We start from the raw sequence: 25,952 nt of genomic DNA on the forward strand, positions 1-25,952 counted from the left end.
GAAATACTGTATGTCATTCTATGGCCCTATGGCAGTGTTTAAAATCTATGACCTATGAAAGTATACTATCTAATCTTACATTAGCTACTGTATCACTAAGACCTTATGAGAATTTAGCTTTTGAGAAATATTTGTATATCTAGATTGACCAGATAGTATAGATAAATAAAACTAATAATGTTTAGTAATGACAAAATCTATGACCAGCTCATCAAAAGAATATGAGAACAATCTCCTTTCAAGTGAAGTTCTGTGATAAGGGAGTTTTCAGATAGTATATGCTCAAAACCTAACCTAACCCGTCTTAACCTGACTTGACTTAACCTAACCTAACCTAACCTGACCTGACCTAATCTACCCCAAACTACCTCAACACTATTAGCTACGTTTCATAGACAATTATTACCTACTCTGTAACCTGAAGTGCAAACTTCTGACAAAAAACACCTATATATCAACAATTTTAACTTATCTTTAAACAGATATCAGTTCAATGTTGTGGCCTCCATTCCTGTTATCAGCTTTGATTTAGATATTAATAATTTATTCTTTTGCCATCAGCTTTTCTTTCGTTTTTCAGATAGTATATGCTAACCTATCCTAACCTAACCTAACCTAACCTTAACACTCTTGACATTTATTACCTACTCTGTAACCTAACAGAGCTGCAAACTTCCGACAAAAACTTGAATATTGACTTATCTTTAAACTGATGTCAATTAAATATTATGGCTTCCATTCATGTTATCAGCTTTGATTTATATTTGAATAATTTAATTTTGTCATCAGCATTCCTTTAGCTCCATCTCCTTCCCACATCATTAGGGGAATCGAGTTGTCCACTGCTTTGGGTTTTGGATTTCACATGTGCAGGTAAATAAACACTTCTGAAAGAAATGTAAAATATGTTTACTCAAAATGTCCTTCACCTTCAAATTCATAACCTGGCTCTTGATAATTAATTTGATACATAAAAGTAACTTTTTAGGATTATCTATTAGAATGATAGGCATAATTCCCATATACAGTAGAGACCACTCTAGTCTATTTTTTTTTTTTGGGGGGGGGGTTGGGGAGGTGGAATAACAGTCAATAGAAATAGAAATAATTTATGTACATATACTATTTCTTAAATTTTATCGATTTTCCAATGTTAGGCTTAGTCACTACCAGGAACTGGTAGAACTGGAAGAACCTATATACTGTATGTTTGGAGGATATGTTGTTTGAATATGTGTTCATTTATGAGAAATGGGTTTGCTTACATAATGCCAAAGAAATCCTTTCCTTTGTCTGGGAGGATGAAAAAGATAATAATGAACAAAACTTATTTATCAAGTTGATTGATTATGTAGCTTCTTGTACCTAAAGGTGAAAGGTAAAGGTGTCTGGTTTCTGTACCAGTTTCAACAAAATAGATACTCATCAGAACATCTGCCGGGCAAGCCTTTCCCCCCACTGTAGTGCCCAACCACAGCAGTGGCCTCCCCACAAAACAGCTTAACCCAAGGTCCTGGGCTGAGATCAATCTGTTGCCATGCGAATGCTAGGCAAACACGTTACAACTGTACTAGCTAGTGTCCGATCCAGCAAATAAAGGAGCGACTGCTTCACCACAAGGAAAGGGAAGAAAGAAAAGGTAGAAGAGCCAGTGGTTCTAACCTCTCATTCTAGACTTACACTGAGGCCTCTATCTGAAGACGAGATATTTCCTGTCCTGGAAAGCAGCTTGGTTAGCTACACGATCTGTTGTGCAATTACTGCCAGCCAAAGATGCAGGTACCTAGGGACCTGAGAATATACCCTTATAGGTAATGAGCAAAGAAGCTTGTCTCTTGTTGCCTGTCTTTTGTGTATAAGAACTGCACCACTGACAGGTTCTTTCTTTAACATGAGTAAAACAACGAGGGATTCCAGTGTGACACCAAAGTTTTGGGTGGTGAGAGAAAACAAAAATGTGCATTACACTATACACTAATAGAAAATATGTTGAAGTCAAACCAGCTAGTTAAAAGAATATAGTACATGTCATAGATGTTCCATTGGAATCTGGTGATTTTCTCGAAGGGAAAAATGTAGAATGAAGGAAAAAGGAGGGATTTGTCCTAGCCTACCTCCACTCAACTAACCTATCAAAGGGGTGGGGTCGTCATCCACTTGCAATGCCCATCCCTCTAAGGGAAAAATTTCATAAATCCTAATGGTATATGTTTACCCTGCATTTCATAAATGTTAAGCAATGATTTCAAAATAATCATGTAATGCACAGTATTCCCATAAGATGAATATCCCTTTCCCTTTCTAATCAGATACCTTAAACTATTGATATTTCATAATAAAAAATTTATATGCAAATGACACTTCAGAACTAATGCCTGCTCTCTCTTCTTGTCCTTTCCCACTGTTAACCCTACATTGAGGGGGTGGTTACCTGATACAACCCTCTCCAATGCCTTTTAACAAAGGCACCCTTTTCCACCAAACCTCTTTTCTTTTAATCCTCCTTCCCCTTATCTTACCCTCTAATATTCTGCCTCCCTCTCAATCTTCTCCCTATAAAAAGGCTCCTCCCAAGACCTCCTCACTCCATCTCCACCCCACAAACTCAACATGTGTCCATGCCATCTCAGTCATGCACTCTTATCACCTCTGTAATCTTTACTATTACTGTCAGTGTTCTTATTTCACAATTTTTCAATCTTTCAAGCAGTGATATACCTTTATCCACTTTAGCATTCTCATCTCTATTCCTGCTACCTCCCTCCACTTCCCCAAGGGTACTTTTATACATTTCTTAACTTCAGCCTCACATCCTCCCTCCTGACTTATACTAGATCCCAAGCATGTAAACTGTTCCACCCGCTTTTTAACCGAGCCCCTGGTTTCATGTTCTCCTGTCCGTACCTTTCTTACTGCTCACCATAACCTCAGTCTTAACCCCATTTGCCCTCAAGCCACCACTCTAAAACGTCTCCTACCATTTTACAACTTTTCTCTGTAAGTCTTCCTCATTTTCAGTGGTAATCACCAAGTCGTATGTATATTGCAACTCTGCTCTCTCAATTTTTTCAAATACAAAATAATTATTGAGGATCCCAGTGGGAGACATGGTTTTGGGATTAGGTGGGACTAAAGAAACTAGTGTAATAAACCCTGCACTAGCAGCAGATATAAAGGAATCACACCAAAAATAATTCTTAAAATGTTATTTTGATAAAATAAATTTTTGAATATACTTACCCGGTGATTATAATAGCTGCAACTCTGTTGCTCGACAGAAAACTCTAAGGTAAAACTCGCCAGCGATCGCTACACAGGTTGCGGGTGTGCCCAACAGCGCCATCTGTCGTCCAGATACCCAGTACTCAATGTAAACAAAGACTCAATTTTCTCCTCGTTCCACTGCGTCTCTATTGGGGAGGAAGGGAGGGTCCTTTAATTTATAATCACCGGGTAAGTATATTCAAAAATTTATTTTATTATCAAAATAACATTTTTCAATATTTAACTTAGCCGGTGATTATAATAGCTGATTCACACCCAGGGGGGTGGGTAGAGACCAGCAATATATGTTTACATTATTATGAGCTAAGAGTTTTTATTTCATTTTAGAAGTTATCAAAATAACAAAAACAAAATAAATAGGTACCTGGTAAGGAAGTCGACTTGAACAATTACTCTGCCTTTTTAAGTACGTCTTCCTTACGGAGCCTCGCGATCCTCTTAGGATGCTGAGCGACCCCTAGGATCTGAAGTATCAAGGGTTGCAACCCATACAACAGGACCTCATCAAAACCCCTAATCTAGGCGCTCTCAAGAAATGACTTTGACCACCCGCCAAATCAACCAGGATGCGAAAGGCTTCTTAGCCTTCCGGACAACCCAAAAAACAACAATAAAAACATTTCAAGAGAAAGATTAAAAGGTTATGGAATTAGGGAATTGTAGTGGTTGAGCCCTCACCCACTACTGCACTCACTGCTACGAATGGTCCCAGTGTGTAGCAGTCCTCGTAAAGAGACTGGACATCCTTAAGATAAAAAGACGCGAACACTGACTTGCTTCTCCAATAGGTTGCGTCCATTATACTTCGCAGAGATCTATTTTGTTTAAAGGCCACGGAAGTTGCGACAGCTCTAACTTCATGTGTCCTTACCTTCAGCAAAGCTTGGTCTTCCTCACTCAGATGGGAATTAGCCTCTCGTATTAACAGTCTGATAAAATAGGATAAAGCATTCTTTGACATAGGCAAAGATGGTTTCTTAACTGAACACCATAAAGCTTCAGACAGGCCTCGTAAAGGTTTAGCTCGTTTTAAATAGAACTTAAGAGCTCTCACAGGGCATAAGACTCTTTCTAGTTCATTGCCAACCATATTCGATAAGCTTGGAATATCGAACGATTTCGGCCAAGGTCGAGAAGGCAGCTCGTTTTTGGCTAGAAAACCAAGTTGTAGTGAAAATGTAGCCTTTTCTGATGAAAATCCGATGTTCTTGCTGAAGGCATGAATCTCACTGACTCTTTTAGCTGTGGCTAAGCATACCAGGAAAAGAGTCTTTAAGGTGAGATCTTTCAGGGAGGCTGATTGTAGCGGCTCGAACCTGTCTGACATGAGGAATCTTAGTACCAAGTCTAAATTCCAACCAGGTGTAACCAAACGACGCTCCTTCGTGGTCTCAAAAGACTTAAGGAGGTCCTGTAGATCTTTATTGTTGGAAAGATCTAAGCCTCTGTGACGGAAGACTGATGCCAACATGCTTCTGTAACCCTTGATAGTGGGAGCTGAAAGTGATCGTTCTTTCCTCAGGTATAAGAGGAAGTCAGCTATTTGAGTTACAGAGGTACTGGTCGAGGATACAGATACTGACTTGCACCAGTTTCGGAAGACTTCCCACTTCGATTGGTAGACTCTAAGGGTGGAGGTTCTCCTTGCTCTAGCAATCGCCCTGGCTGCCTCCTTCGAAAAGCCTCTAGCTCTCGAAAGTCTTTCGATAGTCTGAAGGCAGTCAGACGAAGAGCGTGGAGGCTTTGGTGTACCTTCTTTACGTGTGGCTGACGTAGAAGGTCCACCCTTAGAGGAAGAGTTCTGGGAACGTCTACTAGCCATCGAAGTACCTCGGTGAACCATTCTCTCGCGGGCCAGAGGGGAGCAACTAGCGTCAACCTTGTCCCTTCGTGAGAGGCGAACTTCTGCAGTACCTTGTTGACAATCTTGAACGGTGGGAATGCATATAGATCTAGATGTGACCAATCTAGGAGAAAGGCATCTATATGAACTGCTGCTGGGTCCGGGATTGGTGAGCAATATATTGGGAGCCTCTTGGTCATCGAGGTTGCAAAGAGATCTATGGTTGGCTGGCCCCAAGTGGCCCAAAGACTCTTGCATACATCCTTGTGGAGGGTCCATTCTGTTGGAATTACTTGTCCCTTCCGACTGAGACAATCTGCCATGACATTCAAGTTGCCTTGGATGAACCTCGTTACTAGCGATATGTTTAGACCTTTTGACCAGGTGAGCAGGTCCCTTGCGATCTCGTACAACGTCAGTGAGTGGGTCCCTCCTTGCTTGGAGATGTACGCCAAAGCCGTGGTGTTGTCCGAGTTCACCTCCACCACTTTGCCTTGAAGGAGAGACCTGAAGCTTTTCAAGGCCAGATGTACTGCCAGTAGCTCCTTGCAGTTGATATGCATTGTCCTTTGACTCGAGTTCCATATTCCCGAGCATTCCCGACCGTCTAATGTCGCGCCCCAGCCTACGTCCGATGCGTCCGAGAAGAGAACGTGGTTGGGAGTCTGAACAGCCAGGGGCAGACCCTCTCTGAGGCTGATACTGTCCTTCTACCACGTCAGGCAAGACTTCATCTTCTCGGAAATGGGGATCGAGACCGCTTCTAGCGTCTTGTCCTTTTTCCAGTGAAATGCTAGGTGAAATTGAAGAGGACGGAGGTGTAGTCTTCCTAATGACACAAACTGTTCCAGGGATGATAGCGTCCCTATCAGACTCATCCACTTCCTGACTGAACATCGTTCCTTCTTCAGCATGTTCTGGATGCATAACTGGGCTTGGCTTGTTCTGGGGGCCGACGGAAAAGCCCGAAAAGCTAGACTGTGAATCTCCATCCCTAAATACACAATAGTTTGGGATGGGACCACTTGTGACTTTTCCATATTGACAAGGAGACCCAATTCCTTGGTCAGATCTAGAGTCCACTTTAGATCCTTCAGACAGCGACGACTGGAAGAAGCTCTGAGAAGCCAGTCGTCCAAATAGAGGGAGGCTCGGATGTCTGCTAAATGAAGGAATTTGGCTACATTCCTCATCAGCCTCATAAACACAAGAGGAGCTGTGCTTAGGCCAAAGCACAGGGCTTGAAACTGGTAGACAACCTTTTCGAAAACGAATCTCAGAAAAGGTTGGGAGTCCGGGTGGATGGGGACGTGGAAGTAGGCGTCCCTTAGGTCTAAAGAGACCATCCAGTCTTCCCTTCTGACCGCTGCTAGAACCGACTTTGTGGTCTCCATGGAGAACGTCTGCTTTGTGACAAAGACATTCAGCGCACTGACGTCTAGCACCGGCCTCCACCCTCCTGTCTTCTTTGACACCAAGAAGAGGCGGTTGTAGAAGCCCGGGGTTTGATGGTCCAAGACTTTGACTACCGCTCCCTTCTCTAGTAAGAGAGACACTTCCTGTTTCAATGCTCGTCTCTTGTCTTCCTCTCTGTACCTGGGAGAGAGATCGATGGGAGACGTTGCTAGAGGGGGTTTTCGTACAAACGGGATCTTGTACCCCTCTCTGAGCAACTTCACAGATTGAGCATCTGCGCCTCTCTTTTCCCAGGTCTGCCAGAAGTTCTTGAGTCTGGCTCCCACTGCTGTCTGAAGAAGCTGGCAGTCAGACTCTGCCCTTAAAGGACTTGGTTCCTTTCTTCTTTCCTCGTTTCCCTTCGGCACGAGCACCTCCTCTGCTGGAGGCTCTGCCACGAAAGGGCGGAATAAAACGGGATGCTGGAGTGTCCATCCTTGGTCTAGCTGACAAGGTAGGCAAAGGGGTGGCTTTGCGAGCTGAGGACGCAACAAGATCGTGAGTATCCTTCTGTATCAAAGAAGCGGCAATTTCCTTAATCAGGTCTTCTGGAAAAAGGCACTTGGAAAGCGGAGCAAACAGAAGTTCGGATCTCTGGCATGGTGTAACTCCAGCTGAAAGGAATGAGCATAGGTTTTCACGCTTCTTAAGGACTCCGGACACAAATGATGCAGCAAGCTCATTAGACCCATCACGTACGGCCTTGTCCATGCAGGACATGATGAGCAAGGAAGTCTCCTTCTCTGTCGGAGAGATCTTTCTGCTTAGAGCTCCTAGACACCAGTCTAAGAAGTTAAAAACTTCGAAGGCTCTAAAGATACCTTTCAGCAGGTGGTCCAGGTCCGAAGATGACCAACATATCTTTGAGCGTCTCATGGCAAGGCGGCGGGGAGAGTCTACTAGGCTTGAGAAGTCGCCCTGGGCAGAGGCAGGAACTCCCAAGCCGAGAACTTCTCCCGTGGCATACCAGACGCTCGATCTAGAAGAGAGTCTAGCAGGGGGAAACGTAAAAGCTGTCTTCCCTAAACTCTTCTTGGACTGCAGCCATTCTCCTATCACACGCAAAGCTCTCTTGGACGAGCGTGCGAGGACGAGTCTAGTAAAGGCAGGAGTGGATGACGGCATGCCTAACACAAACTCTGACGGAGGAGAACGCGGAGCCACAGAAACAAACTGGTCCGGAAACATCTCTTTGAACAGGGCCAAAACTTTCCTAAAGTCCAAAGAGGGTTGCGTAGACTTAGGCTCGTCCAGTTCTGAATGAGGTTCATCTACGTGTGCAGCAACATCATCATCAGAAAGTCCCTCATCCGATAACTGATGAGGGAACGGCAACGGAGTGGGTAACGGCTGGTAAGCTGAGTCCGGTCGCACAGGTGCATGCGTGACTGAGCCGGACGCAACGTCATGGAACTGTTGCCCAGTCTGTGAGCTGGCAACAACCATAGCAGCGCGGGGACGCACAGCGTCTACTCCAGACTGTCTGGACTGATGTGGGTGAGCAGTGGCAACCACACTGGGTTGCGGAGGTTGACGCACCGCGTCACAACAAAACAACTCTTGACGGTTGTTGAACTTCACGAACGTCAACGGAGACCTCCGTGCGTCGCTGAACGTCAACATGCGGCTGGCAGATCACACTGGAACGCATGGGTGGCGGAACTCTCTCAACTGGAGTGCGTGAGAAGGTTACCTCAGCGTCCACCGGACGCACAACCGATCGTGTGGGCGGTTGTAGGCAAGGAGCTGCACTAGCTGGTGCGGCAGCAACCTTCTCCGCACGAAAGTCCTGCATAAGAGACGTTAGCTGAGACTGCATATCTTGCAGTAGAGACCACTTAGGGTCTACAGGAGCAGGTGCGGCGACAGACGGTGTAACTGTCTGAAGCGGTACCGCTTTGCCTCTCTTAGGAGGAGAGCAGTCATCGGATGACTGCAGCGAGTCCGAACTGACCCAGTGGCTACAACTGGGCCGTTGGACTTGTGCGGAAGGGACCGACTTGCGCTTTAACGGTCGTGAGACCTTGGTCCAGGGTTTCTTGCGAGAAACACCTTCCGAAGACGAGGTATATATGGGCTCTCTCGTCTTAGTTAGGCAGAGGCGATCTTGGGTAGATACGCCCGATACCACGGAGGGAACGTCTGTTCGCTGATTAAAGCCTCTCGAACCCATTTGTCGTACGACATTGCTTCTCCCCTGGACTTGGGAGCTTGCAAGAGGTCCCGGACTAGGAGGACGACAGGCACGAACAGACGAACCCTCAAGCGCAACACTATCCACAACACTATCACTCACTTTAACACTTCCCACTGCACTTTTGCACTTCAGCTCCTTCACATCCGCCATAAGTTGATTACGGTCACTAGCAAGGGACTCAACTCTCTCACCCAGAGCTTGGATGGCACGCATCATATCAGCCATCGAAGGTTCCTGAGTGCCAGGAGGGGGATTAGGAGCAACCACTACAGGGGAAGGAATAGGTTGTGGGGCATGAGGAGAGGAAATATCGATAGAACGAGAGGAACTTCTCCTAACTCTATCTCTCTCTAGTCTACGTGTATACTTTTGGAATTCGATAAAATCGAATTCCGAAAGCCCAACGCACTCCTCACACCGATCTTCCAATTGACAGGTTTTATCCCGACAATTGTAACAAACAGTGTGAGGGTCGATAGAAGCCTTCGGAAGACGCCTTGAACAGTCCCTAGCATTGCACTTCCTAAATTTTGGGACTTGTGAAGGGTCAGCCATTTTGAATTGGTCAAAGGGGAATTAAAAAAAAACTATCAAAAAGTCATCAACAAAGAATCCGTTATCAAAAAGAGTTCAAGGATTTGTGAAGAGAAACCTTGCACAGCGAAAGCTCAAAACTAGAATAAAGTACTTCACCAATTAGTTGTGAAAAAACTCCAGTTTAGCAACAGCGAGTAAGTACGTCTTGTCGTTAGCACGACAGAGAGAAAATTGAGTCTTTGTTTACATTGAGTACTGGGTATCTGGACGACAGATGGCGCTGTTGGGCACACCCGCAACCTGTGTAGCGATCGCTGGCGAGTTTTACCTTAGAGTTTTCTGTCGAGCAACAGAGTTGCAGCTATTATAATCACCGGCTAAGTTAAATATTGAAAAATACATAGGTCATAAATTATATGTTTCCTGAGAAATCATGGTCCTCCAAATGTAGAAAATATAACAAGAGGAACAATCAGGGACTTTACCTAGTATAACTATACTCACATTACCTATCTTAGTGTTCCAGATATATCTCTTTGCTTACTAAAGGTTTCAACTACCAGGAATAGCACGCCTGATCCCAAAACTGTTTCGCATATAAACCTATAACCAAAACATTGGCACATGCAACGAATTTGAATTAATCCTTACCTAAGTTTAGGAGATCGAAGACTGAAGTCTTTCTGTAGCTACAGGGAGGAGGTCGAAGACTCAGGTCTTTCTGTAGCTACAGAGAGGAGGTCGAAGATTGAAGTCTTTCTGTAGCTAAGGATTGGAGTCCACTTTCTACTGTTAGGTGAAGGTCTAATGTAGTTGTTTACAGCATGAAGTTGTGGAGTTGTCGGTGCCTCTTGTTCTGCTGAAATATGTTATTTTCATTAGTAAAATAAATTTTTGAATATACTTACCCGATGATCATGTAGCTGTCAACTCCGTTGCCCGACAGAAATCTACGGTCGGGATACGCCAGCGATCGCTATCCAGGTGGGGGTGTACACAACAGCGCCATCTGTGAGTAGGTACTCAAGTACTTCTTGTCAACAAGAACTCAATTTTCTCCTCGGTCCACTGGTTCTCTATGGGGAGGAAGGGCGGGTTCTTTAATTCATGATCATCGGGTAAGTATATTCAAAAATTTATTTTACTAATGAAAAATGTTATTTTCATTAGTAAAATAAATTTTTGAATATACTTACCCGATAATCATGTAGCTGTCAACTCCGTTGCCCGACAGAATTCTACGGGAGGGATACGCCAGCTATCACTATACTAGAAGGGGGTGTACTCACCAGCGCCACCTGTGGCCAGGTACTGCAGTACTTCTTGTTGACACCACCTCACTTTTTCCTCGGTCCACTGGTTCTCTATGGGGAGGAAGGGTGGGTCAATTAAATCATGATTATCGGGTAAGTATATTCAAAAATTTATTTTACTAATGAAAATAACATTTTTCAATATTAAACTTACCCGATAATCATGTAGCTGATTCACACCCAGGGGGGTGGGTGAAAACCAGTGTACATGACTAAAGGATAGCTAAGTATCCCGTATTTCATATAATCAGTTATTTCAGAATAACAATGAAATAATAAGTACCTGGTAAGGAAGTCGACTTGAACCGTTACTCTGCCTTTATTAAGTTCGTCTTCCTTACTGAGCGCAGCGTTCCTCTTAGGAGGCTGAATCAACTCAAAGGTGCTAAAGTATACAGGGCTGCAACCCATACTAAAGGACCTCTACACAACCTCTAACCCAGGCGCTTCTCAAGAATGAATTGACCACCCGCCAAATCAAAAAGGATGCGGAAGGCTTCTTAGCCTACCGTAACAACCCAAAAAACAACAATAAAAGCATTCAAGAGAAAGGTTAAAAAGGTTATGGGATTAAGGGAATGTAGTGGCTGAGCCCTCACCTACTACTGCACTCGCTGCTACGAATGGTCCCAGGGTGTAGCAGTTCTCGTAAAGAGACTGGACATCTTTAAGATAAAATGATGCAAACACTGACTTGCTCCTCCAATAAGTTGCATCCATAATGCTCTGCAGAGAACGGTTCTTATTAAAGGCCATCGAAGTGGCTACGGCTCTCACTTCGTGGGTCCTTACCTTCAGCAAAGCAAGGTCTTCATCCTTCATGTGAGAATGGGCTTCTCTAATCAGAAGCCTTATATAATACGAAACTCCGTTTTTGGACATGGGCATCGAAGGTTTCTTGATTGCACACCATAAGGCTTCTGACTGTCCTCGTATAGGTTTTGACCTATTAAGATAATATTTCAGAGCTCTGACAGGGCAAAGAACTCTTTCTAGCTCGTTACCTACCATGTTGGAAAGGCTAGGAATTTCAAACGATCTAGGCCAAGGACGTGAAGGAAGTTCATTCTTAGCTAAAAATCCGAGCTGTAAAGAACATGTTGCAGATTCGGATGTGAACCCAATGTTCTTGCTGAAGGCATGAACCTCACTGACTCTTTTAGCTGTTGCAAGGCAGACGAGGAAAAGAGTCTTGAGGGTAAGGTCTTTGAAGGAAGCTGACTGGAGAGGTTCGAACCTAGGAGACATAAGGAACCTTAAGACTACGTCTAGATTCCAGCCTGGAGTGGGTAAACGACGTTCTTTAGAAGTCTCAAAAGACTTAAGGATGTCTTGAAGGTCCTTGTTGGAAGAAAGGTCCAAACCTCTGTGGCGGAGAACTGAAGCCAACATACTTCTGTACCCTTTAATCGTAGGAACCGAAAGGGATCTCTCATTCCTTAGATGTAATAGGAAGTCAGCTATTTGGGTTACAGAGGTATTGGTAGAGGAAACTGCATTGGCTCTACACCAGCTTCGGAAGACTTCCCACTTGGATTGGTAGACTCTACGAGTGGATACCCTCCTCGCTCTGGCAATCGCACTGGCTGCCTCCTTCGAAAAGCCTCTAGCTCTAGCGAATCTTTCGACAGTCTGAAGGCAGTCAGACGAAGAGCGTGGAGGTTTGGGTGCACCTTGTCTACGTGAGGTTGACGTAGAAGGTCCACTCTTAGAGGGAGAGTCCTGGGGACGTCGACCAGCCATTGTAGTACCTCTGTGAACCATTCTCTTGCAGGCCAAAGGGGAGCAACCAGCGTCAGCCGTGTCCCTTCGTGCGAGACGAACTTCTGAATGACTCTGTTGATGATCTTGAACGGTGGGAATGCGTAAAGGTCGAAATGGGACCAATTCAGCAGAAAAGCATCCACATGAACTGCTGCTGGGTCTGGAACTGGGGAACAGTACAAAGGAAGCCTCTTGGTCATGGAGGTGGCAAACAGATCTATCGTAGGCTGACCCCACAAGGTCCACAGTCTGTTGCACACGCTCTTGTGAAGGGTCCATTCTGTGGGGATGACTTGATCTTTTCTGCTTAGGCGATCTGCTGAGACGTTCATGTTGCCCTGAATGAACCTCGTTACTAGAGTGAGGTTTAGACTTCTTGACCAAATGAGGAGGTCCCTTGCTATCTCGTACAGGTTCCTCGAATGGGTCCCTCCCTGCTTGGAGATGTAAGCCAAGGCTGTGGTGTTGTCGGAGTTCACCTCCACCACCTTGCCTAGCAGGAGGGACTTGAAGTTCATAAGGGCCAAATGAACTGCCAGTAGCTCCTTGCAGTTGATGTGGAGCGTTTCCTGTTCCCTGTTCCACGTTCCCGAGCATTCCTGTCCGTTCAAGGTCGCGCCCCAGCCCGAGTCTGAAGCATCCGAGAAGAGATGAAGATTGGGGGTCTGAATCGCTAACGATAGGCCCTCCTTGAGAAGGAGGTTGGTCTTCCACCACAAGAGAGTGGTCTTCATCTCTTTGGTGACAGGGATAGAGACTGCTTCGAGCGTCAAATCCTTGTCCCAATGAGCTGCTAGATGGAATTGGAGAGGGCGGAGGTGGAGTCTCCCTAACTCGACGAACAGGGCTAACGATGACAGGGTCCCTGTGAGACTCATCCACTGTCTCACCGAGCAACTGTTCCTCTTCAGCATGCTCAGGATGCAATCTAGGGCTTGGCTTATCCTTGGGGCCGATGGAAAAGCCCGAAAATCCTGACTCCGAATCTCCATTCCCAGGTAAACTATGGATTGGGAGGGAATGAGCTGGGACTTTTCTAAGTTGACTAACAGACCCAGTTCCTTGATCAAGTCCAAAGTCCAGTTGAGACTCTCCAGACAGCGACGACTCGTGGAGGCTCTCAACAGCCAGTCGTCTAAGTAAAGGGAGGCTCTGATGTCCGATAAGTGGAGGAATTTTGCAACATTCCTCATCAGATGCGTAAACACCATAGGAGCTGTGCTTAGGCCAAAACACAGGGCTTGGAATTGGTACACAACCTTTCCAAAAACGAATCTCAGGAAAGGTTGGGAGTCTGGATGAATAGGAACGTGAAAGTAAGCGTCTTTCAGATCCAACGAGACCATCCAGTCCTCCTGCCTGACCGCTGCTAGGACCGACTTCGTCGTCTCCATAGTGAACGTCTGCTTGGTGACATAAGCATTGAGCGCGCTGACGTCCAGCACCGGTCTCCAACCTCCTGTCTTCTTGGCCACCAGAAAGAGACGGTTGTAGAAGCCCGGGGATTGATGGTCCCGGACTATAATCACTGCCTTCTTCTGTAACAGGAGCGACACCTCCTGGTGCAACGCTAGCCTCTTGTCCTTTTCCTTGTAGTTGGGAGAGAGGTTGATGGGAGAAGTGGTCAGAGGGGGTTTGCGGCAGAATGGTATCCTGTAACCCTCCCTTAGCCACCTGACAGACTGGGCGTCTGCACCTCTCTTTTCCCAAGCTTGCCAGAAGGTCTTGAGTCTGGCTCCTACTGCTGTCTGGAGAGGAGGAGAGTCAGTGTTTGCCTTTTGAAGTCTTGGGACCTTTCCTAGACTTGCTCCTGGAAGAGTCTGGACGGGAGCTTCCTCGGCTGGGGGCTCTGCCACGAAAGGGCGGAATAAACCTTGTAGCAGGAGTATCAGCCACTGGGGTGCGGTAAGTCCTGGGAACTGAGGGAGCAACCTTAGTCTTACGAGCTGAAGAGGCCACAAGATCATGAGTGTCCTTCTGAATCAGGGCCGCAGACAAATCCTTGATAAGCTCTTCGGGAAACAAGAACTTAGAAAGCGGAGCAAAAAGGAGTTGAGACCTTTGCCAAGGTGTGATACTGGAAGAAAGAAAGGTGCAAAGTTGCTCCCTTTTCTTAAGAACTCCTGACACAAACATTGAAGCAAGCTCGCCAGACCCATCCCGAATTGCTTTATCCATGCAGGACATTAAAAGCATGGCCGAGTCCTTGTCCGCAGGGGAGGTCTTCTTGCTCAGGGCCCCCAGGCACCAGTCTAGAAAATTGAACATCTCAAAGGCACGAAATACACCCTTTAGGAAGTGGTCTAAATCGGAGAAGGTCCAGCAAACCTTAGAGCGCCTCATTGCTGATCTACGAGGAGAGTCGACCAAACTTGAGAAGTCAGCCTGGGCAGAGGCAGGGACCCCCAAGCCTGGTTCCTCTCCTGTGGCATACCATACGCCCGCCTTAGAAGTGAGCTTAGTAGGTGGGAACATAAAGGAAGTCTTCCCTAGTTGCTGTTTAGACTGCAACCACTCCCCTAATATTCTTAAAGCTCTCTTAGAGGACCTAGCAAAGACGAGCTTAGTATAAGTTGACTTAACAGGTTGCATGCCCAGCGAAAACTCAGATGGAGGAGAGCGGGGGGTAGCAGAAACAAAATGGTCCGGGTATACCTCTCTGAAAAGAGCCAGGACCTTACGAAAGTCAATGGGTAGAGGAGAAGACTTGGGTTCTTCCACGTCTGATGAGGGATCCAGGTGCGCAGCTTCCTCCTCAGAAACCTCATCACCAGAGTGTAGCGAAGTGAGAGGTAATGTAACAGTGGTATGCTGAACAGCAGAATCTGAACAAGCGGGTGCATAAACGCTTGTGGTTTCATCCTCAAGTCTCTGTTGCTGAGTTAAAACCTGAGGTTCAGGCTGCAAAGACTGGTCAAGAAGAGTAGAGGAAGGTAGTCGCATGGGTTGAGGTGGCTGACTCCTAGCATGAGTTTCTTGTCTCAAGAGTTGCGCTTGCTGTAAGGGTTGCGGATGCGCAGTAGCAGATTCCTGAGGAACGAGTTGAGGTTCCTGAGGTGTGAGCTGCGAGAGTTGAGGTAGCGGCTGCGCAGAACGCAGTTCCTGTCTCGCGAGTTGAGGTTCCTGAGGTGCTAGCCTAAGGAGTTGAGGCTCTCGCCTTGAGGAGGGTTGAGGTCGCTGCAGCGAGTGCTGAGGTGGCTGCCTCATGGATGGAAGAGGTTGTCGTACCTCAAGAGAATGTTGCCTCGCTGGTGGAACCGCAAGCGGAAGCGGAGGAAGTAAGGCATAAGACTCCTGCTCCCATTGCTGAGGTTGCCTTAAGGAAGGCGGAGGTTGCTGCACACCGCTGGTAACTGGCAACTCAGTATGCGGTAAGGTATCCTGAGGAACCTCAACTTCGTACGCCTGGCAGACTGGACTGCGGTAAGGCGGAGCGATCGCAGGAGGAGGTGTAACCTTCTCAGCCTGACACTCACGCATTAAGACCGCAAGCTGTGACTGCATGGACTGCAGCAAAGTCATCTTGGGGTCGACAGACTCTAAGGTCTGCTGAGGCAAAGCCTTAACAGAAGATGAGGTCTGTTGCGGCATCACCTTACCTCTCTTAGGAGGTGTGCAGTCACCTGATGACTGCGGAGAGTCAGAGCTAATCCAATGACTGCAACCAGGTTGTAGAACTCTTGAGGTCTGGACTTTGCGTTTGAGAGGTCTTGAGACCTGAGTCCAGCGTTTTCTCCCTGACATTTCTTCTGCAGACGAGTAAAAGACGGGCTCAATCGTCTGCGGGTGGGAGTGACGGTCTCTGTAAGACACGCCCGCAACCACCGAGGATACTTCTGTGCGCCGATCAAGGCCTGCCGAACCCTTTTGCCCTTCGACATTGCTTCTCCCCTGGGCTTGGGAGCTTGCAAGAGGTCCCGGACTGGGAGGACGACTGGCACGCACAGAAGTACCCTCACGCACCACACTGACACTGACACTAGCACTTGGCACCGCACTGACACTAGCACTTGGCACAGCACTGGCACTATCCCCTCCCACTGCACTTTTGACCTTAAGTTCTTTGACTTCTGCCATAAGAGACTTATGATCACTAACCACCGATTCCACTTTGTCACCTAAAGCCTGAATGGCACGCAAAACATCGGACATATCAGGTTGAGTACAAATAGTAGGTTCGGGGGTAGCCACTACAGGGGGAGGAAAAGGTTGAGGATCATGAGGTGAGGAAAAAAGTGAAGAGCGAGAAGAACTCCTCCTAACTCTCTCTCTCTCTAACTTGGTTGAATATTTCAGGAATCGAACAAATTCAAGTTCCGAAAGTCCGGCGCATTCCTCACATCGATCTTCCAACTGACAGGGTCTTTCCCTACAGTCAGAACAAGCGGTGTGAGGATCAACCGAGGCATTCGGAACACGCCTATTACAAGACCTACATCGTCTATGGGGTGGCGCTTGTGAAAGGTCAGACATCTTGAATCAAAGAGTTAGTCAAGGGGGATTCCAAATCAAGCAAAAAGATCGTTAACCATTAATCAAAACCAAATAAAACTATCTAAGCTAATTAGAAAAGTTTCCAGTATAGCGACAGCTGAAATCTTAGAGAAATACTTCACCAAAAACCGTGAACAATACTCCAAAATCATAAGCATATCCCAGAACGTCTTGCCGGAAGCACGACAGAGGAAAAAGTGAGGTGGTGTCAACAAGAAGTACTGCAGTACCTGGCCACAGGTGGCGCTGGTGAGTACACCCCCTTCTAGTATAGTGATAGCTGGCGTATCCCTCCCGTAGAATTCTGTCGGGCAACGGAGTTGAGAGCTACATGATTATCGGGTAAGTTTAATATTGAAAATAACATTTTTCAATATTAATCTTACCCGATGATCATGTAGCTGATTCACACCCAGGGTGGTGGGTGGAGACCAGCATACATGTTAACAAAGAAGCTAAGTATCCCGTATTTCATTTTATCAGTTATTCAAAATAACAAACATAAAATAAATAAGTACCTGGTAAGGAAGTCGACTTGAACTATTACTCTGCCTTTTTTAAGTACGTCTTCCTTACTGAGCCTAGCGGTCCTCTTAGGATGCTGAACGACTCCCAGGTGCTGAAGTATAAAGGGCTGCAACCCATACTAAAGGACCTCATCACAACCTCTAACCTAGGCGCTTCTCAAGAAAGAATTTGACCACCCGCCAAATCAACCAGGATGCGGAAGGCTTCTTAGCCTTCCGTACAACCCAAAAAAACAACAATAAAAAGTATTCAAGAGAAAGATTAAAAAGGTTATGGGATTATGGGAATGTAGTGGCTGAGCCCTCACCTACTACTGCACTCGCTGCTACGAATGGTCCCAGGGTGTAGCAGTTCTCGTAAAGAGACTGGACATCTTTGAGATAGAATGATGCGAACACTGACTTGCTTCTCCAATAGGTTGCATCCATAACACTCTGCAGAGAACGGTTCTGTTTGAAGGCCACTGAAGTAGCAACAGCTCTCACTTCATGTGTCCTTACCTTCAGCAAAGCAAGGTCTTCTTCCTTCAGATGAGAATGTGCTTCTCTAATCAGAAGCCTGATGTAGTAAGAAACTGCGTTCTTAGACATCGGTAGAGAAGGCTTCTTGATAGCACACCATAAAGCTTCTGATTGTCCTCGTAATGGCTTTGACCTTCTTAAATAGTACCTAAGAGCTCTTACTGGGCAAAGTACTCTCTCTAGTTCGTTCCCCACCAAGTTGGACAGGCTTGGGATCTCGAACGACTTAGGCCAAGGACGGGAAGGAAGCTCGTTTTTAGCCAAAAAACCGAGCTGCAAGGAACATGTAGCCGTTTCAGATGTAAAACCTATGTTCCTGCTGAAGGCGTGGATCTCACTTACTCTTTTAGCTGTTGCTAAGCACACGAGGAAAAGAGTTTTTAATGTGAGGTCCTTAAAAGAGGCTGATTGGAGCGGTTCAAATCTTGATGACATAAGGAACCTTAAAACCACGTCTAGATTCCAGCCTGGAGTGGACAACCGACGTTCCTTTGAGGTCTCAAAAGACCTAAGGAGGTCCTGTAGATCTTTGTTGGTGGAAAGATCCAAGCCTCTGTGGCGGAATACCGCTGCCAACATACTTCTGTAACCCTTGATCGTAGGAGCTGATAGGGATCTTACGTTCCTTAGATGTAACAGGAAGTCAGCAATCTGGGTTACAGTGGTACTGGTTGAGGAAACTGCATTCGCCTTGCACCAGCTTCGGAAGACTTCCCATTTAGACTGATAGACTCTGAGAGTGGATGTCCTCCTTGCTCTGGCAATCGCTCTGGCTGCCTCCTTCGAAAAGCCTCTAGCTCTTGAGAGTCTTTCGATAGTCTGAAGGCAGTCAGACGAAGAGCGTGGAGGTTTGGGTGTACCTTCTTTACGTGAGGTTGACGCAGAAGGTCCACTCTTAGAGGAAGAGTCCTGGGAACGTCGACTAGCCATTGCAGTACCTCGGTGAACCATTCTCTCGCGGGCCAGAGGGGAGCAACCAACGTCAGCCGTGTCCCTTTGTGAGAGGCGAACTTCTGAAGTACCCTGTTGACAATCTTGAACGGCGGGAACGCATACAGGTCGAGATGGGACCAATCCAGCAGAAAGGCATCCACGTGAACTGCTGCTGGGTCTGGAATCGGAGAACAATACATCGGGAGCCTCTTGGTCATCGAGGTAGCGAATAGATCTATGGTTGGCTGACCCCACAGGGCCCATAGTCTGCTGCAAACATTCTTGTGAAGGGCCCACTCTGTGGGGATGACCTGACCCTTCCGGCTGAGGCGATCTGCCATGACATTCATATCGCCCTGAATGAACCTCGTTACCAGCGAAAGCTTTCGATCTTTTGACCAAATGAGGAGGTCCCTTGCGATCTCGAACAACTTCCTCGAATGAGTCCCTCCCTGCTTGGAGATGTAAGCCAAGGCTGTGGTGTTGTCGGAGTTCACCTCCACCACCTTGTTTAGCTGGAGGGACTTGAAGTTTATCAAGGCCAGATGAACCGCCAACAACTCCTTGCAATTGATGTGAAGTGTCCTTTACTCCTGATTCCATGTGCCCGAGCATTCCTGTCCGTCCAGTGTCGCACCCCAGCCCGTGTCCGATGCGTCCGAGAAGAGACGGTGGTCGGGGGTCTGAACAGCCAATGGTAGACCTTCCTTGAGAAGAATGCTGTTCTTCCACCACGTTAGAGTAGACCTCATCTCTTCGGAAACAGGAACTGAGACCGCCTCTAGCGTCATGTCCTTTATCCAGTGAGCAGCTAGATGATACTGAAGGGGGCGGAGGTGGAGTCTCCCTAACTCGATGAACTGGGCCAGCGATGAAAGTGTCCCTGTTAGACTCATCCACTGCCTGACTGAACATCGGTTCCTTCTCAGCATGCTCTGGATGCATTCTAGGGCTTGATTGATCCTTGGGGCCGACGGAAAAGCCCGAAAAGCTCGACTCTGAATCTCCATACCTAGATAGACAATGGTCTGGGATGGGACGAGCTGGGACTTCTCTATATTGACCAGGAGGCCCAGTTCCTTGGTCAGATCCATAGTCCATCTGAGATTCTCCAGACAGCGACGACTTGTTGGAGCTCTTAAAAGCCAGTCGTCTAAATAGAGGGAGGCTCTGATGTCTGCCAAGTGAAGGAATTTCGCAATATTCCTCATCAGTCTGGTAAACACAAGAGGTGCCGTGCTTAGGCCAAAGCACAGGGCTTGGAACTGGTACACAACCTTTCCAAAGACGAACCTTAGGAAAGGTTGGGAGTCTGGATGGATGGGGACGTGAAAGTACGCGTCTTTCAGGTCTAACGAGACCATCCAGTCCTCCTGCCTGACCGCTGCTAGGACCGACTTCGTCGTCTCCATCGTGAACGTCTGCTTGGTGACAAAAGCATTGAGAGCACTGACGTCCAGCACCGGTCTCCAACCTCCTGTCTTCTTCGCTACCAGGAAGAGACGGTTGTAGAAGCCCGGGGATTGATGGTCCCGGACTATGACTACCGCTTCCTTTTGTAGCAAGAGCGACATGTAGCTAGAGGGGGACTGCGGCAGAACGGAATTCTGTATCCCTCCCTTAGCCACTTCACAGACTGAGCGTCTGCACCTCTGCTCTCCCAAGCTTGCCAGAAGGTTTTGAGTCTGGCTCCCACTGCTGTCTGGAGAGGAAGGAAGTCAGAACTTGCCTTTTGCGGACTTGGAACCCTTCTTGGATTTGCCACGGTGACTGTCGGCACGGGTACCTCCTCTGCTGGAGGTTCTGCCACGAAAGGGCGGGATGAACCGAGTTGCAGGAGTGTCTACTGCTGCAGGGCGGAAGGATCTAGGCACGGAAGGTAAGGTTTTAGCCTTATGTGCAGAAGATGCCATCAGATCATGGGTATCCTTCTGGATAAGAGAGGCAGCCATCCCCTTAATCAGCTCCTCCGGAAACAGACACTTGGAGAGAGGAGCGAACAACAACTCTGACTTCTGGCAAGGAGTGATACCAGCCGATAAGAAGGAGCAAAGATGTTCTCTCTTCTTGAGCACTCCCGACACGTACGAAGCCGCAAGTTCACCAGACCCATCCCGAATGGCTTTGTCCATGCTAGACATGATCAGCATGGCAGAGTCCCTATCTGAAGGGGAAGTCTTCCTGCTTAAGGCTCCCAAACACCAATCGAGGAAGTTGAAGATCTCGAAGGCACGAAAGACTCCCTTCAACAGATGATCCATATCAGAAAAGGACCAGCAGATCTTCGATCGTCTCATAGCCAACCTGCGGGGAGAGTCAACCAGACTTGAGAAGTCGCCCTGGGCAGAGGCAGGAACTCCCAAGCCGGGTTCCTCTCCCGTGGCATACCAGACGCTCGACTTGGAAGCAAGCTTGGAAGGCGGAAAGATGAACGCAGTCTTTCCCAGTTGCTTCTTGGAATGCAACCACTCTCCCATAACCCTCAAAGCTCTCTTAGATGATCGTGCGAGAACAAGCTTGGTGAAGGCAGGCGCAGCAGACTGCATGCCCAGAGCAAACTCGGAGGGAGGAGAGCGAGGGGTTGCAGACACAAACTGCTCAGGATACAAGTCCCTGAACAAGGCAAGGACTTTACGAAAGTCTAAGGAGGGAGGCGTAGACTTGGGCCCTTCAAAGTCAGAGTGCGGCTCATCCAAGTGTGCAGCTTCGTCATCCGATACTCCATCATCCGAAAGCTGAGTAGGAAGTGGCAAAGGCAGAGCAGAAAGCTGAACGGCTGAATCCGGCAGTACGGGTGCATGCGTAGCTGCGGATCCAACATCATGCCGCTGCTGGTCAGTCTGCGAGCTGGCAACAACAAAAGCAGAGTGCTGGAGCGTGGGAGGGGCTGCGGTGGGTTGCGGAGCATGCTGTATGGTATGCGGAGCATGCTGTATGGTATGCGGAGCATGCTGCATGGGTTGCGGAGAAAGCCGCATAGTGCTGGAACCCGGCAGCTCTACAGCACCTTCCCACTGCTGATGCGGTAGCTCACGCATGTCAACGGATGGAGCAGCAAGAACATGCGTCTGGCAGGGTGGACTGCGCATCGGTGGTGGAGCTCTCACAGGTGGAGTGTGGGAGCAGGCAGCCGCAGTATCTGCTGAGCGCACAACCTTGGCGGGTTGTAGGTTAACAGGTGCAGTGTTAACCTTCTCAGCATGATACTCCTGCATGAATGCCGCAAGCTGAGACTGCATAGTCTGCAGCATGGACCACTTAGGGTCTACCGTGGTTGGAGCAACAACAGACGGAGCAGAAGCCTGTTGTGGAACCACTCTACCTCTCTTGGGAGGTGTGCAGTCATCAGATGACTGCAGCGAGTCCGAACTGACCCAGTGGCTACACCTGGGCCGTTGGACTCGCTCGGAAGGGACCTTACGTTTGAGCGGTCGTGAGACCTTGGTCCATCGTTTCCTCCTGGAAACTTCTTCCACAGACGAGGAATGTAAGGGCTCATTCGTCTGTTTGTGGATGGGACGATCTTTGGCAGATACGTCCGCAACCACTGAGGATACATCCGTGCGCCGATCAAGGCCTGCCGAACCCTTTGGTCCTTCGACATTGCTTCTCCCCTGGGCTTGGGAGCTTGCAAGAGGTCCCGGACTGGGAGGACGACTGGCACGCACAGATGTACCCTCATGCGCAACACTGACACTGACACTGACACTTTTCACATCACTAGCACTGATAACACTTCCCACTGCACTTTTCGCTTTCAGCTCTCTGACATCTGCCAAGAGCTGATTACGGTCATTAGCCAATGACTCCACTCTGTCACCGAGAGCCTGAATGGCACGCAACATATCCGCCATGGATGGCTGAGCACTAGTAGCAGGTTCGGGAGTCACCACCACAGGGGAAGGAAAAGGTTGAGGGGCATGGGGAGAGGAAAAATCCACAGAGCGAGAAGAACTCCTCCTGATTCTCTCCTTCTCTAACCTACGTGCATTTTTGAGGAATTCGTTAAAATCGAATTCCGAAAGCCCAGCGCATTCCCCACATCGATCTTCCAATTGACAGGATTTACCCCTACAATTGGAACAAACGGTGTGAGGATCTATAGAGGCCTTCGGAAGACGCCTAGCACAAGTCCTAACGCTACACTGCCTGTACTTAGGGACTTGAGACGGGTCAGACATCTTGAATTTTAGAAGTAGTCAAGGGGGAATTCCAAAATCTAGCAAAGTTCGTTAACAATTAATCCAAATTAATTCCAAAAGCTTGCTAAGCTAATGATAAAGCTTCCTGAATAGCGAAGGCTAAACTCTAGAGTGAATACATCACCAAATCGTGAACAACAACTCCAGAATCAACAGCGTATCCAAGTAGGTCTTGCCGGCGGCACGACAGAGGAAAAATTGAGTTCTTGTTGACAAGAAGTACTTGAGTACCTACTCACAGATGGCGCTGTTGTGTACACCCCCACCTGGATAGCGATCGCTGGCGTATCCCGACCGTAGATTTCTGTCGGGCAACGGAGTTGACAGCTACATGATCATCGGGTAAGATTAATATTGAAAAAATATATTTGTATAATCATAACAGTCAAACATGTAGAAAATAGTTATTATAAAAAGTGACGATAAAGATACTTTGACCTGGTGAATGAAAATATATAGAGGAGGTATGAGTTAAAACATTGACTATCTTATTCCTGAACAGAGAACATATCTCCATATATATGTCATTACCTGCTTTAAGCAGCCAGATAGTACCCTTATCCATCTATCCCATGTCAACGGATAATGAAACATGGGATCATGGGGTTTTTCACTTTATTACAAAATGGTTTGTGAATACACTTTACACAGCCCAAAACTCTCAGATGAGTACCCACTTGTCCTTATGATCGCTCAAGAGATACTGCTTAACCCTCGGTAAGTAAATTTAATGTTGCTCTGTCAATATGCTGAATTGTTAGATTTTGTGGAATTCTCCACTGTGATGGTATATACTGTCACCAATAGGGTTTCAACACATCACCTTATGAGACTTGGCACACGCCACCTATAAAAGAGTTCAGCGATCGCGCCCTACAATTTATGACAGTCATAGTGCTCTTAAAAAGGTCATTAACCTCACTGCATAGAACATATACTTCTACATATTTTTCATACAAGGATTAGGAAACATCTACGAGAGGGGCTGTCACAGTGCTCCAAACCTTCAACTTCTCAAACCTATAATAAGAGTTACTGTATATACTCCTAATTATGATACTTTGCAACTTATGCAGATGGTGTGAGTGGCAAATCAATGCACCTTTTGTCAGTAAAAAGGAGTAGTAAGATTATGTTTATTACAAGTGAAGCAAGCCAAAGCAGAGTATAGACCGCTTGGGTAACGCGATATAAATTGTAGGTTATTATACTTGAAAATAGCGACTCGTGTCGATGACATGCGCTGCGCATCCATGTACCTCTTGTCAGAACAGAGCAGCAATGAGATTATACTTATTGAGAGTAAAGCTAGGCACGGCCGAGCAAATACCATTTGAGAGACGTGAATCGATAATATTTACATGAACCATATATTTTCTAACTGGTTATTTTGTGCTTATTATGCATTTCTGGCCATTATTATTGCTGCAAATACTCGTTATTGGTGATTTCCCTCACAAAAATCCAAGTTTCCCACTGGGATCCCACACAATTGTAATCTTTTATAAAAGGGGTTCAAACACTCAAACGGGTGGTTTACCTCAATAATCATGGTCAGAGATGGATAAAACACAAGATATCGAGAAGGAAAACTTTATATTTCTTGTATTTACCTTTTCATACTATACTGTATATGTACTGCATAAAGTTAAGGCTGAAATATGACATTGTAGGGGTAGCTAAGCTGAGCCCAATTAAGGAAAGGCAAGGTTAAGTTGGCAAAGGTAAGGTAAGATTAGCTTAGATAAAGTAAGGGTAGGTTATCTAAGGGTGGGTGAGCTAAGGGAAGGTTAGCCAAGGTAAGGGATTGATTGATTGAAAGTTTTCTGGCATCCTGACCAAGATAAGGAAGGTTAGCCAAGGTAAGGGTAGGTCAGCTAAGGTAAGGCAAGGTAAGGGTAGGGTAGCTAAGGGTAAGGGTAGGGTAGCTAAGGTAAGGTAGGCAAGGTAAAGGAAGGTTAGTTAAGGTAAGGGTAGGTGTATCCGGTTATCTTAGGTAAGTGTAGGTCAGCTAAGGATAGGTAGGGCAAGGTAAGGATAGGTTAGCTAAGGTAAGGTAAAGTAAGGTAAGGTAAGGCAAGTTAAGGATAGGTTAGTTAAGGCAAGGTAAGGCAAGGCAAGGTGAGGCAAGGCAAGATGAGGCAAGTAAAGGTTAGGTAAGGTAGGGGTATGTTATGTGAGGTTAGGTACAGTGTGGGTAGGTAAGGTAATGTTAGGAAAAATGATTTTCAGTAAAGTAACGGGTAGACATGGAAAGAGTACATAAGGTAAAAGTAGATAAAGTAGATAAGAAAAGGGAAGGTAAAATGGGTTAGAAAACTACGATAGAAACAGGAGACTTCATTTTGAAAATTTTTATTTTGTGTCATTTGGTTCAAGTCTCTGCTTTATTGCCTTTTTTTAATCATATTCTAAAAAAATTCCAAGATACACCTTACACGAAACTGTACTGCTAAGCCTATTCTGAGGATAGGCCTCATCTATTATGAAGTTACTGACCCTCAACAAAATATAGGCCTAGGCTATAAAATCCACTTCTATCAGACTAGCTTCCCACCAAGGAAAGATCCTTTAACCGTAAAACCATTTGAATATCAATGAAGATATTATGCATTACCTTATCAGTGAAGGAAACAGAAGAATACAGAACAATTCAATATATATCGCCCTTCTTGGTTGGCATTTAGGCTTAATAAGTGACGGACTTAAGACATTATTGTTCCTCCCACAATAAGGTTCCAACAATGTTCAGCCAAATCTAACGCTTTTTCACTTACTTATTCCCCACTTTATATCATTTTGACTATCAATTAAATAATGCATTTACTAATTATTGGTATAAACCCTGGATCTATAATTAGCAGTAGTGAGGCTGATAGT

The 25,952-nt window shown here is 46.5% G+C and overlaps 1 long non-coding RNA gene across 2 annotated transcripts in view; it reads right to left on the reverse strand.

Annotated features, from left to right (window-relative positions):
* Window positions 1-356: 356 nt before the first annotated feature.
* The window catches only part of LOC137617941 (uncharacterized), a 581,574-nt gene continuing 555,978 nt past the window's right edge, over window positions 357-25,952 (reverse strand). The window contains exons 1-3 of one of the 2 annotated variants that reach the window (XR_011039703.1): window positions 25,690-25,791; window positions 9,969-10,173; window positions 357-887 (exon numbers count right to left, since the gene is read on the reverse strand). This is a non-coding gene — a long non-coding RNA (uncharacterized lncRNA). Of the gene's footprint in view, window positions 888-9,968; window positions 10,174-25,689; window positions 25,792-25,952 lie in introns of those variants that run through there. The other variant, XR_011039702.1, reaches the window with a different exon arrangement.

Source organism: Palaemon carinicauda, chromosome 24 (assembly GCF_036898095.1).
Source record: "Palaemon carinicauda isolate YSFRI2023 chromosome 24, ASM3689809v2, whole genome shotgun sequence".
NCBI lineage: Eukaryota > Metazoa > Arthropoda > Malacostraca > Decapoda > Palaemonidae > Palaemon > Palaemon carinicauda.